The 15200-nt window shown below is 35.5% G+C and overlaps 1 pseudogene; it reads left to right on the top strand.

The window, feature by feature from the left end:
* Positions 1-10235: 10235 nt before the first annotated feature.
* Positions 10236-12339, top strand: LOC126492499 (glutamate dehydrogenase 2, mitochondrial-like; annotated as a pseudogene).
* The last annotated feature ends 2861 nt before the right edge of the window (positions 12340-15200 follow it).

The following is a 15200-nucleotide window of genomic DNA, read 5'->3' as shown; positions in this document are numbered from 1 at the left end:
AATTTTATTTGTTTCCTTGGTTGTTTTGAGATAGAGTCTCATTCTGTAGCCCAGGCTGGCTTATTACTTACTGTGTATCCCATGCTGAACTTGACCTTGCTGCAATCCTCCTGTCTTAACTGAAATTATATGTGTAAGCCATCACATCCATCTCCATATATACAGTTTTACTGAAGAAAAAGCCATAAAACCCCTGGAGGCTCGACTTACAAAACTTAAGCTAAACTGAAGTCCAGTTCCCCATGAATGCTTTACATTCTCACATGCTACCCAGTGCTGTTCATGAAATGTGACCTGATCAACTGCCTAGGCCACTCCAGGTTGAGGGATTCCATGTCTTCATATTTCAATCACACTTAGGAGAGGAATGGGAACTGGCAGACATTGAAAGACTAGGATTCAACTCAGGGATTAAGACTGAAAGAGAAGTCAGGAAAATGCAAGGAAGGGAAAGGAGAAGGTGTGACATTGGGAGGGGAACTTGATAACTTGCCAACAGCATTAGTCAGACTTTCCCTGCTTCCTCACACAAATGGGTTACTATTTTAAGATCCCCTTCACTAAACACTGCACGGAGATGCTGCTATGGAAATATTATAGAAAATAATAAATAAGGTACACACAATGTATGTGTATAGTCTGTAAAGGAGTCGATTAACGAAGTAATTTAAAATATTAGGTCCTGGCTGGAAATTGTTGTGTCTATGGACATCAGCCACATTATTACTTACCCATTTCTTTCCCTGGACCACCTATTTTCCCTAAAACTTAAAAATGTAGGGAAATAGAGGGAATTTAAGAAATAACAGAAATAGCTACAATATTGAAAAAGATTTTTAAAATGAGTACCATGAGATGTGTGAAAATATTTTTCCCTGAGTTAGGCAACAGTGGGTGGCACTATTCACTCTTAGTGGAAACTGAGAAGAAGTGAGGAGAGGAGTATTAGCATGCACAGTTACCTTAAAGTGTCAAAGGGCTCATTTCTTTTCTTCCTTCTTGACTACAAATAATGCAAAACAGCATGCATGTAGGTGGTTTGTTTAACCAGACTGTTGTGAGGTACGCTGACTACATTGTGACATTTAACTATTAGTCTCTTTTTATTTTAGGAAGAATTTATATCATGAAGTATGGTAAAAAATGTTTTCAATGGAAGTTACCATTATGTGTTTTTCACTTTTTCCATGCCCAGACTTCTACACATGACCTTCATGTATTGCACCTATATCTTTATCTCCCACTCTTTTTTAAAACTGGTTTTCATACTTTTCTAAAGAAGAAGAAGAAGAAGAAGAAGAAGAAGAAGAAGAAGAAGAAGAAGAAGAAGAAGAAGAAGAAGAAGAAGAAGAAGAAGAAGTACTCTACACTCTGTTGAGTCCTCTGCTGAGGGTCTCCCAAGACTTTTAAATTGATATGTAATGTGGTATTTAAGTACTTATCATTCTTGATTTCTTTAAACTGTTTGTCATTGTTGCCTGTTATCCTTGGAAACTTTGTTCCTTAATTTTCTTGACTATATGGCCATCTTGATTATTTGCCAGAGTACATATGTATTTCATTTTGTTCTCTAATGGACATCTTTACTTTTGACAACTACCAAACATTCTTCTTCTCCAGATCACATTCTGGGACCATTTCTCTTCTTATACTACCTAGTCACATCAAGGAAGCATATTATATGACTTCAGCTTCTACCAAGACACTAATGATTCCTAAATCTGCACTTATGGTCCTGCCTTCTAAATCTTTTGTCTTGTAATGATATTGTGCAATCTGTTATTATCAGAAATGGATAAATGAAAATAGGGCATTCTTAGCTCTCCTGGATTTATCAATATGTAGGAAATTTATGTCATATTTGATGAGATTGAAAGTGAAAATTTTTAAGGTTTATTCACATGGAAACCAAAGAAAAATTATATTCAGTACTCTATCCACTCATTTTTCTCAACAATGACAGACACATTTTTCTGTGACTGTATAAATCCCAGATGACCTCCTTCTACAACTTTATAATAAGGCAGCAGAACAGCTTCTTTTATAGGTGCTCATCTCTCAAGATAGGTTGTGAGGACGTATTTTCAATATGTCATTAAAGGGACAAATGAATATTGACAGTTGAGGCCAGAACCTTATCATTCCCTTTGCTCCATCCTTTAGTATTCTAACCCACTGCTACTTAAGTGATAATGACAGCGAAACCCCAATTCCTACAGTACTAAAACTCTTACAAGAAAAAAAGACATGATTCAATTGCATTACCTTCTCTGCTACTAATGTACAACATAATTTAGAAGTGTCTTCCCTGCTAGTTCTCAACTCAGCTTCCTCTTATCTAAGATGGAGATAATAATGTCTGCTTTATCTCCATTACTGCATTGTGTTGGTTCAAGTAGATGGTATTCATGTAGAGGAGACCTTTATTAATATCCAACCAAAGTGATACCAGAAATGTATATTGGTAGGGGTTGAAATGCATAGGTTCCCAGGCATGTTAAAATATTACAGGGTTCCATTCATTGAACTCTAATGGGCCTTTCAAATGTCTAATCTTATTATACTTCTTTTAAAAAACCATTGAAATTACCTTTCTATGATAGCTGCACCTCATATTTTGTTTGGAATTTGGGCTTATGTCTGTTTTATTCTGAGTTGAAATGTTAAAGTTCTTTGACATTTTTGATCTGCATGCCCTGTGAAGTAGAAATTCTGTATCTTAGCTTTATAAAAGAAGCAGGAACAAAGTCTACACTGCTACTTGATGCTTGCTTTTGCCATCATTTATAGATGACATTTTGATGAACATTCAGAATGAAATGAGTATGCTTGTCTTGTCTCTCATGTTGTTTTGGCACCTTTTGAAAGGCATATATGTTTATAGATGTGTGGCAGTAATTTCTGAGAAGAGCAGCGTAACCATGTGGTAAGATAGTCTTTCATCTGAGAGACAAGAGCTCATGCCTTGAGAACAAATGTGCACTCAGCAGATTAAGCATATGGCACAGAGTGATGGAAACAGAATAGAGGGCTGGAGACGAAATGATTTCATAATTTTGTCTTTTGTTTAGTAACCTGATGAAATCACAATGTCTAAGAACCGAAGACAACCTTGAGGTTATCTGACTCTATGATTTTTCAAATATTTTTACTTCCTGTATACTTTTTCAATAACTACTTACCCTTGCTTAATATTCTGTATATAGCTCTTTGGTATACTAAAATTAAGTTTTATTTAAAATAATTTACTTCTTAGAAAAGGAAATAATTTTATTACCATGTGTTTGAAATATTATTTATTGGCATAAAGAACTTGTTTTTGTAAGAGTTATCAATTAATTATGCTAAATGTAATACATTAATTATTAAACAAGATTTTGGCCCACATTTATCCTAAATAATCTTATAATCAAGTTTGAGAAATGGGTCCAATTATGAATTTCCTTTATAGACTGAAAACCAATTTTTTTTCTGTTCTAAGGGGACTAGCTTCTGATTGATGTCACACAGCAAGGCTACAACAAAAAGGAGATTTATTTGATAACAAGAAAGTGAACCCCACATTAATATGGCATTTTAAATATTTATTCCTTGAGATTATCACCTTTTTCTTCCTTAATTTCCTGGCAAACTTAGATATGTGACCTAGTTATAAAATGTGTTGATATAAAACTATAAAAAGCTTAAAGATGAGAATTAAAATGTGAGATAAGGAAACAATAGAGTTTATGCAGAAAATGATATTAATGTCCACAAATACAAGCTTTCAGTCTTTCTAAACAGAAGGAAAACCTAGACACTGATAATAGGCCTAACAGTGGCATAAATCTCAGGGGTCCATGAAAGAGCTAGCATTAGTGCTGACTAATAAGACAGAAACATGAGGTTTAACTCTAACCTTGGTAAACTGAAAGGACTGTAGAGTATGACCAAAACAACACTCTAGCTAATGCCCGAGAGAGAGCCAAAGCAATTCTTTCTGAGAGAGTTTTTCTAGATTTAGTAAACAGGACAATCATTAAAAAAAAAAAAAAACTCTGGATATAGGAAGTAAAAAGAGGCACTGAGCTTAATGCTTCCAAATGAAGCATAACTCTCATTTAGTATCAAGATAATGACAATAATAGTAGGAAACTCTAAAGTTAATATTAATTTATTGTTGTACCACAATTGGCTTTATTAATTAAAATGAATTTGCAATAACTAGTTTTTGGTACTACTTTGGATTTTTTTAAATAAAATATTGTATGCATTATTTTATTTTTGAAATTATAATACAATTACATTTCTCCATTCCCTTTGGTCCATCCAAACCCTCCCATACACCTCTCCTTTTCTAAAATTTAAAATCTCTTTGTTTACCATTTTCTCAATGCATATAGATAGATAGATAGATAGATAGATAGATAGATAGATAGATAGATAGATAGATATTTCTAAGTATAACCTTTTAAAGTGGTATGATCTTACTTATGTATATTTTCAGGATTAACTATTTTGCAGTGGACATCCAATGGGTGCACTCCTCCCTGGAGATCATCTCTCTTACTCTCAGCTTTCCTTGCTTGCCTGTAGTTCTTTGAGTAGTATTGCTGGGGCCTTATGACTTTTCCCCATTCACTTTGTAAGAGTCAGAGGATCAGGGATTTGCTGTGAGATTAGGTCTTCTAGTAATATGAGAAGCAACATTCATAAAATCGCACCAACATGACTGCATGCCTGGCCAACTGTGAACCGACAAAGGATGGCACCAGTGCACCTTCCAAAGTATTTTAAAGTCTCTATCCTTTCTCTTAAAATCAAAATTGTAGTGGTTCACTGAGCAGTCATGGTACATGCCTTAGCACTTGGGAGGCAGATGCAGATGGATCTCTGTGAGTTAGGGGCCAGCCGGGTCTATAGAGCAAATTCGAGGACAGATTCCAAAGCTATAAAGAAACCTCTCTCAAAAAAAAAAAAAAAAGAAAAAAGAAAAACAAACAAACAAAAAAAACTGTAGTGGTTCATTAAAGAAGTTGAGAATTTTATCCAAAATAAAATTTACTCCTCGAGTTTATCAATATCATTTTGGCTTTTATGTAGCTTCATATTTGGGCCCAATTCCTCCATATCAACCTTAGGCTGCAAATAGTTAATTTGATGTTAACCCAGATTTGAGATCTAGCTCCCTTTTCCTGCACCTGGTTTGTGCATTTGAACTTGCTTACACAAGCTAGATTTTCTAAAATCTTCCTGCTCCTTGTGACTTTTACTTTATTGTAGCTGTTTTTTTCCTTCTTAAAATGTTTTTGAAAGGTCAATTGTTTGTCCAGAAGCTTCTCCTAAGGAGAGAAGGAGGAACTGTTGTGTGTCAGTGCTCTGGTTCTACAAGTTAGTGCTTTTTGCCAAAAGGCCCTTTGTCTCAACAAACAGAAATGTGATCTTTGAAAAAAAGTGAATTTTTTTTTTTTTTTTTTTTTTTGGAGTTCAAGTGTTTAATGGAATTTTTCCCCCTAGGTTTACAGTTTTATTTTTTTTTTAATTTTTATTTATTTATTTATTAAAGATTTCTGTCTCTTCCCCACCGCCGCCGCCCCTTTCCCTCCCCCTCCCCCTCCCCCAATCAAGTCCCCCTCCCTCGTCAGCTCAAAGATCAATCAGGGTTCCCTGCCCTGTGGGAAGTCCAAGGGCCACCCACCTCCATCCAGGTCTAGTAAGGTGAGCATCCACGAAACTGCCTAGGCTCCCACGAAACCAATAGGTACAGTAGGATCAAAAACCCATTGCTATTGTTCTTGAGGTCTCAGTAGTCCTCATTGTCCACTATGTTCAGCGAGACCAGTTTTAACCCAGGCTTTTTCAGACCCAGGCCAGCTGGCCTTGGTGAGTTCCTGATAGAACATCCCCCTTGTCTCAGTGTATGGAAAAAAGTGAAAATTAACAAACAAAAGAAAACAAAAAATCAAGGTAAAGCAAAGGCAACTTTAAAATGTAATGTCATTTGGGCCCCACTACTTATTTATCTTAGGTTAAAGGTATGGAATATGCAGTAATTTATAAGCTTGCTGCTGTCATTTGCCCAACTGACTTTCTCAAGCAGAAAAGCAGTTTCAAAAAACGATTTGAGAAGCATGACCCTCTCCCAGTTATAAGTTTTAAGATCTGTGGGATTCTATTTTTGCTTATTAAATAATTTGTCCTTTATACTTTTGAGGAGGATGCATCTTCTGTATATTAAGTTAGCATTTTACTACATACATTGTTAGCTGTCATGTCTATTACTCAATGACCCTTGAATGTAAATGTGTAAGAAGTATGCTCTTTCAGGAAAATCAATGGATTTTTCTGTAATCAGACTCTCAACCTCTATTCTCTAGATCTGGCCATTAGAATTTTGTGTTTGTATAACTAGATATTATTTAAGTACCAATAAATCAATTTTTAGGTTCCTTATATTTCAATTTCTCATTTGCTATTTTATTTATTTATTATTCTTTCCAAGTGTTGTGCGTGTGCATGTATAATGTTTTTACGTTGTATAAATGTAAGCGTACAGAATGTATGTGAAGACCAGAGGACAACTTTGGTTCCTTTGTTCTTGTCGCTTTGTGAGATAGAGTTTCCTAGTTTCTGATGATCTACATCTTGCCTTATGGGTACTAGATAACAGATTTGGTATCTGAATTCACCGTTTTGTGGTTTCCAGGGATCTAATTCTAGTACTACAGCTAGCATGGAGCTTTAATTCACAGAGCCATAATGCTGGCCCAATAGATTGATTTACAAATTGACTGGTTCTCCTTGGTAAGAAAAATATTTGTGCAGAAATGATCAAATTGTTTTGGAAATATACCTCTAATTGTATTGAGATGTCACTTAATCTCTGCTGGTTTTGCTAGAACAACTTGGATAAATGAACAGACGCAATATGATATAAATTCAATCCTATTTGCCTTAAAAATTAAAACCATGTTAGCACATGATGATATATACAATTTTGAAAATTAATATGCTGTTTTCAACAAGTATCTATTTATAAAGCTTTCATTGTTATTATGTCATTAGAGAAAGTCTTGATCATAGTCATTGTGATTGATCTTTAAAATATATAAATTTTACAATCTCCACATAATGGTAACATTTCTTATTATACAACCATAATTCAATGTGTTACTCAGAAGATATTCTTCACTATGGAAATATTTTAATATGTACAAAAGAAAGATAGCAAGATGCACCCTAATGTAGTCATATCTCAGCTTTACTCATTGAGAATATATTGCAGATTTTTATCTATCTATCCTTTCTTTTAATTTCTTTTATTTTATTGAGTTAATTAAAGCAATTCCTAAGTAAAATGTCATATATATATATATATATATGAAATACCATGAGACCATTTAACTCATACATTAACACTCATCATAGGTATAAATTGCTCCTGGACCCAGTCATTGGTATATTAGAAGGTACAGCACAAAACTTTGGGAATCTTGGAATTTCAGTTCATGCACTCTATCAACAACAACTGTGTGACTCTGGACCTTCAGCTTCTCTTTGTTTCAAATGAAAGAGTTAAGTGTAATTTGTAAGTCCTAATTAATCAAGATATTCTGAATTTATATAGCCAAATGATTAAGTTTGCTAGTCTGTCTCATGTTATTAACTAGATGGAAAAAAAGAATTATAACCTGGTGTCTTTAAACACTAAGTGTGCTAAGATTTTTGAGTTGAAGGTAGACACATAAAAGCTAATGAGCTTTGAACAAGATTGTTTTTATTGTCTGAAGCAATTTTTCCAGAGAGAATACCCAATAATTATTTGAAAACAGTAATATGTGGTTTCATCATTCGGACTGCCTTCCTCCTTAAAGGGCTAGCCCCAACTTGTCAGAAATGCTCCAAAAGCCTGCGCTTCCAGCGCCCTCTTCTGACCTACCACCCCACAGGTAAGTCAGGCTGTCATTTCTGACTTGCCCTAGGGCTTGAGACTTCCTGTTCCCTCATCTGCTACAGCTTTGTTTTGAAATAATATATATGTGAAAGGCACAAATACTGTGAAAAGAAAATGTGAGTATAAGTAATACTTTATATTTTCTTCTAAGCTTCCATTTTGAAAATCGGGGAGTTTTACAAAGGGAGAAATAACTGAAATTTGAAAGGTGGTTCAAGACTTGATCAAACAAAGAACAAACTTATGTAAGAAAATTATATGAAAATAAAAAAACTGAAAAAAAATGCTGCTAAAACTTTCAGATGAATAAGATGTAATAAGAAGCATATTGAAATTCAAACCCATGCTATAAACTCTCTACCTTATAGCAGAGAAGCAAGAAATGATACCCTACGCAGCTGGCACTCTGTCTTTTAAAATCACCCTAAAATTCTATACTAATGGGCAAGTGCTCTCTGAAAAAACATTGTACTACTTCACCAGTCATTCTCCTCTACCACCCACTCTCATGCTACACACCTTCTTACCCCAGAGATTTTCTTACAAAACGACTTCCTTTCTCCTTCCTGTTCATACAAGTGATCGGTACTGCATTCCTGTCAGGCCCATCACAAATCTTATGTGTCTGTCTTGGGTCACACTGCCAGAGTATTAAGTATTTATCACCTCCCTGCTCTGTTCAAATGTTCAAAATGCTTCCAGACATCTTGTTGAGAAGCCTTGCCTCCTCGTCATCTAGGTTGATACTATTTCTGCCTCTTGGATGATCTGCATATTTTTATTGGTGGTTTCTTTAGCATTTCTGTTCATCAAACCCAATCTCTAACCTGCTTACCCAGAAATTTCCAAAAATCTCTCAATTGTGACCAAAAAAAAAAATCCACCCTGATAAAACAAAAACCCACAAGCTAACAACTTCTAAATTTATGTAGGAGTGACATTTTCTTAGCAAAAAACAAATAAATAAATAATAAGAAGAAAACTCAAGGGCTGTGTACTATGTATAGTAGACTTTTGACATCTGTAAACCATTAGCCATGAGGCCAGAAATGCATACTTGTTTTTATCACACACATATTTCTGTATGAACACATTTTGAGCATTTTCTTTTTCTGCATTTGTTGTTCTTATATTTGCTTGAGGTTTTACTCCATAGCTTAGGCTGCTCTAAAACTCACTAAGGATCCCAGGCTGTCCTCAAACTGTAGAGCAGTTCTCTGGTTTCTTGCCTCAGTTTCCCAGGCTGTAGGATTATAGATATAGAATACCATATTTTTATGAACTAAATGTTATTTTGAGCAACTATGGCGCAAAAATAAAATATATGTCTTAACCTCATGGACTACAGTCTATTGACAGAACACAATCTATATAAAGAAGAGTGAGATGCGCAGAATTAGTTAACATTAGTGTTTGGAGTGTCCATAGAGTCACCTGTTCATAATCTAAATAGTACCACTTTATTTCATTCAATATGTACATAAACATCACCAACAATTTAAAATATTTTAGTAAAAATCACAAAAGACCTTAAAATATATTTATTTTTAAATATTTATTTTACCGTTTTAGATTATAACAGAATTACATCATTTTCCCCTTCCTTTTCCTACCCCCAAATCTTCCCATGTACCTCATCTTGCTCTTTCAAATTCATGGCCTCATTTTTCTTTAACAGTTGATTTTTAAAACCTCCTACATCTGAATGATGTTACTTGCATGGATATATTTCCTTTCATTAACATTTTTAGTTAGCTCTCTTTCTCTCAGGTGTCTAAGCACAACTGTCTTGCCACCTATCTGTTTCTATTTCTTCTAACCACAAACTACTACAACCTAGGCATAATGCTGTTGCTCTTCTGAAAAAGCCAGAACTCTGGACCGTGAAATACAAGGATTTCCTTAATCTCCTCTAAGTTTCTTCCACCATGACATCAGTATCAATCAGTATAAACTGGTGGAGGATATAAGGACCTGATAACATCGAGGAACAGAATGAGGAGTATTGTGTGGCAGCCTGTAGATCAAGCACTGCAATAATGGGATGAGCCTTCTTCATCTGGTATCATCACAGATCCTGGGAGTCCATCAAAGACTATCAGGCCCAGAACAGTCAGCACTACCATCCATACTAGGGAGGTATTCATTATAACACCAATGTGTTATTCATTATAATTCCACTTCTCTGATGCATGCATGGAATCACTAAATATGTCATTTGGCAGTATAAATGCCAGTGTTAACAATAAATCCCAAGAACTATGGGGGCAATGAGTTGGGAAAGATCACAAGGAGGTTCACAATGGAGCTAGAAAAGAAGATTTTTGATGAATTGGATGGAGTAATATCGAATCCAGATGGAATTGACCCAAAGCGACCAGGTAATTTCCAATTATAACATTGATCAGTTCTGGGTTCCACCAAGGCAAAGTCTTACAAAAGAAGTATCTTGGAGACTGACTGTGATACGCTGATTCCTCTTGTCCAATCCAGTGCACCCACAGACATAGTCAAGGTCACTGTTTAAGGTGCCAATGGACCAACGACTCCAGAAGCTGATGAAATTTTCCTGGAAAGGAACATCACGCCATGGTTATTCCAGATCTCCATTTAAATGCTGGAGGAATGACAGTGCCTTATTCTGAGTATCTGAAGAATCTGAATCACGCCAGCTATGTCTGATTAACTTTCAAATATAAAAGAGATTCTAACTAACACTTGTTCATGTCTGTTCAAGAGAGCTTAGAAAGAAAATTTGGAAAGCATGGTGGAACTATGCCTGTTACACACACTTCAGAGTTCCAGGGCTCCGTTTATATCCCATCAACAGAGAAAGACATTGTACACTCTGCTTTAGCCTACACGATGAAATGTTTTGCCAGGCACATTATGGAAATAGCCATGAAGTGTAATCTTTGCACCTTAAACCAGAAAACTGTTTTCTGTATTAACGTATGGAGAAAGTTTCCAAGGCGAACTTTGCATAGGTGCATTGTAACTCTCTTTCTACAATTCCTCTTCTCTTGTGCCTTCTGCAAAAACTCTAACCAGTTTAGACACAAACACCAAAATCTCTGTTTTGTGATGTACTGAATAAGTCATTCTTCTCAACGGGTTCATTTGAATCAGTTTCTTAAGAGGAAAAGATTTAGGTTATTGTGTCATATATACCTATACTAGTGTGAAAGTAAAATTTGGTTTTAAAATAAAATATCACTCTTTCTTTTGGATGTGTGGCCTTGCTCCAGGGCTCTCCCCAACAAGGTTGAGGAAATTGTCAGAGAAAATGTTCAAAAGCACTTACTCACTTTTGCTCTGAATAATTCTGGGATATCCTATAAATTTAACACATGTAGGAAATAAGTATGTATGTAATCTTTTAAGGAGGGATCATGGTCCTCAAATGAGTTATTGGTATTTTATGTGAGCAAAAAAAATCTCAACTTTATAACTTCAAACAAAAAATACAAGTTATTTATCATGCATGTTATTATTTCAGAGAAAAATAAATACATACTGCTATAATAAAATTACTTTTAATCACTTAACCAGCCTAACTGTAACTCTGCGCAAATATTTTTAAAGTATTATTTATAGCTTATATACTATGTATTGTTGACTAGTAAAAATACAGAACATTACGGAGAACTGTTCAAAAAAATCTTTACTTAGCATCATGGTATATACACTTTTAACTTGGGAGGCAGAGGTAGGTGGGTCTATGAATTTGAGGCCAGCCCAGATACAAATGGTGAGACCCTTTATCAAAAAAAAAAGTAAAGAAAAACAATAGCGACAACAAGACTAGACATATTTAAATTAGAAGGTACAAGTTGTAGCAGGGAAGTGGTGGCACACACCTTTAATCCCAGCACTCAGGAGGCAGAGGCAGGTGAATCCCTGTGAGTTTGAGACCAGCCTGGTCTACAAGAGCTAGTTCCAGGACAGGCTCTAAAGTAACAGAGAAACCCTGTCTTGAAAAACCAAAGAGAGAGAGAGAGAAGAAAAGTTGTTTTTAAAAACAACAAATTCTTGTGAAAGAAGATGCTGTAGAGAGGTGGGAGCTCATAGGCTGTATATTCAGGAATATTTTCTACTAACAAATACTAGTTAAAATCATACCTAAAGAGTGATAAAACTGTAGATACACGATAGAAGTACAGGTGGAAGAATCTTCATCACAGTGAAATAGGAAGAAAGTGACACAATAAAAGACAAACTGATATTGGTTTTGCCAGACCTCCTTATCCTTATTCTCCAGGAAAAGGTGAGTGCGCTATCTGCCTGTTCCTGTTCCACAGCCACATTACCCAGGACAATCAGACACAATAGGGAGTCAAGTCAAAGCAGAAATTCAGTTTACTACTGAGAGCATCAGCTTATATAGCTTAAGTGACATCGTGTGATGTGGGCATACCTCCAGCCAATGAGAGACAGCCAAGCCCTCCCTCTGGCTGGAGGGGTGTATACCTAGATTTTGCTGTCTCATCTTTGGTAGCTTTGAGACTATACTTCAAACTTGAAACAGGCTTTTGTCTGTCCTATAGGTCTCAAGGTGCAGGTCCTGAGATAATTTTGGTCGAGCAGGCTTGAGGAATTTGATTGTTTGTTCATACAAAACTGGTGTGGGAGGTTCTTCTGTCTATGTGTTGATTTTATTGGTTAAGGAAGGAAGAGTTAAGAGATATGCCATGGTGCCACAGCAGGCAAGAGTCAGACATGCCAAAACTTTGCTGGTAAGCCACTGTCACGTGGCGATATACAGATTAATAGAAATGGATTAAAGTAAGATATAAGAGTTAGCCAATAAGAAGTTAGAGCTAATGAGTCAATCACTGATTTAATCAATGCAGTTTCTGGGTGGTTATTTCGGAGTTAAGCAGCCAGGAACAAACTAGCAGCCTCCCTTAAACACAAAACTTATTGAGAACCTACTAGGTTCAAGGAAGCAGAAACAAAGTCACGTATATTACATGATCATGGTAACTTTAGGGACCTGAGAGTCTAGTAGCAGATAAAAGCATATCTAACTTTAATAAAATGTGAAATACAATTATCTGTTAGGCAATATGTTATCAATTATGTGTTTGTGATTATTCATGTAAAAGAAGTATGTATAAAGGATAATTTGGAAAGAAAAATATTAAAAGCAGGAAAACTAATTGAAAAGTTTTTGAATAATCTAGCTATAAATTTAGGGGATATAAGGTTAAAATAATATGAGTTGAGTTGGGATTAATAGTTATTTTTAAAGTAGAATTGGCAATATTGGTTATAGTTGAATTTAGGTACTGAATAACATCATGAGGAGAGATTAAGCAAGAATGGACATAAACAGGTCAAAGGAAATGTCTCATAAATCTAACTTATAACACGTGGAACAGATATTTTTATGTTAAGATTTATGTGTCAGTTAGATTGATGTCTAAGCTGGTATGTAAGTTGTAAAGTCATTGTCTATGTTGAAAAATGAAAATAAATAAGGCTCCATTTCATTATCAAAACAAAAGTCAAGGTGTTATTGTTCTTTTAACAAACCACAACCTCAGTAGGTAATTTAGATTTATTCAAACTATCATTTGTATCTATTAATAATAATTATTTTTTTGATTGTTGGTCAGCATTTAAAATAATTTGTACTGCCTAAGGATGCCAAGCATGGGAAAGGTAGATGCCAAGGTTCCAAGTGAGATAAAAAATAAAACAGTCATCTGTATATTTATAAATTATAGATATAAAGAAAACATATAAATGTTATAATCTAAGTAAAGACAAAATTTACTTATTGTCTTTTATTTTTTAAAGAATTTTTTTTTATTTTACATACCAATCCCAGTTCCCATTCCCTCCCCTCCTCCCACTGCTCTCCTTCCTTACCCTACCCTACCGCCCATCCACTCCCCAGAGAAGATAAAGCTTCCCATGGGGAGTCAACAAAGTCAGGTACATCCTTTGGAGGGTGCCTAGTTTGGCTCTATGCAGGTTCCCCAGATATCAGTCCACAGTCAGTAAGCTCCCACTAGCTCACATCAGCTGTTTCTGTGGGTATCCCCATCATAATCTTGACCCATTTGCTCATATTATTGCTCCTCTCTCCATTTGATTGGACTCATTCTAGTGCTTAGCTGTGGATCTCTGCAGCTGTTTCCATCAGTTGCTGGATGAAGGTTCTATAACTGATTCATTGTTATATAAATACAATCTATATAATATGAAATATGAATTTCACAATAAACACCTTTTTAGCTTAATGTTTCTAATGAATTTATTAGATATAAAATATCTTAAATATATCAGAATTTTCATAGTTTCAAAGATACAAATTTTGCTTGGCTTATCTTTATTTTTTATTAATTTATTAATTATTTATTAAAGATTTCTGCCTCCTCCCCGCCACAGCCTCCTATTTCCCTCCCCCTCCCCCGGTCAAGTCCCCCTCCCTCGTCAGCCCAAAGAGCAATCAGGGTTCCCTGCCCTGTGGGAAGTCCAAGGACCACCCACCTCCGTCCAGGTCTAGTAAGGTGAGCATCCAAACTGCCTAGGCTCCCACAAAACCAATAGGTGCAGTAGGATTAAAAACCCATTGGCATTGTTCTTGAGTTCTCAGTAGTCCTCACTGTCCACTATGTTCAGCGAGTCCGGTTTTATCCCAGGCTTTTTCAGATCCAGTAGGCTGCATGCATCAAAACCATGTTTTACCATAGAAGCACATAAACAATTATAGTAGCCAGTTGTAATGAATGATCTGAAGTAAAAGCACTACCTTGAGAGGAGTGTGAGAGCATAAGCCAGAACATCTCCCTGTTTCCAAGGAAACTCAAGTCACAAGGTTTTGATCCATGCTGCCTACTTGTCTGTGGCTTCTCCTTGTGATTGTACACTTTATTCCCACGACTTTTTATTGTACAGAGGGTTATATTAAAAGAATACCTCCTAAAGTCTGTTCTTTTTGAATACATGCTGTGTAAAGAAGAAATAAATATACTCCTTAAATGCCACCTACATTAAAAAAAAGTTCAAAGTTGAACGAATTTTGAAAGGAAGCATTAAGTTTAAAAGTCAGCAGGATAATAACTATATGTTTTTTCTTGGGTTCACCTTCTTGTTTAGCTTCTTTAGGTTCACCAGGTATACACTCCGTGACCTTTATTTGTGGCTAGAAACCAATTATGAGTGAGTACATCCCATGTTCATCTTTTTGGGTCTGTGTTACCTCGCTCAGGATGGTGTTTTCTATTTCCATCCATTTGCATGCAAAATTCGAGAA

The sequence above is a fragment of the Alexandromys fortis genome, unplaced genomic scaffold (genome assembly GCF_014885135.2).
Source record: "Alexandromys fortis isolate MF-2015 unplaced genomic scaffold, M_Fortis_MF-2015_v1.1 scaffold_251, whole genome shotgun sequence".
NCBI lineage: Eukaryota > Metazoa > Chordata > Mammalia > Rodentia > Cricetidae > Alexandromys > Alexandromys fortis.
Note: the sequence above shows the minus strand (reverse complement) of the source record. Positions and strands in the feature narration are given on the sequence as shown.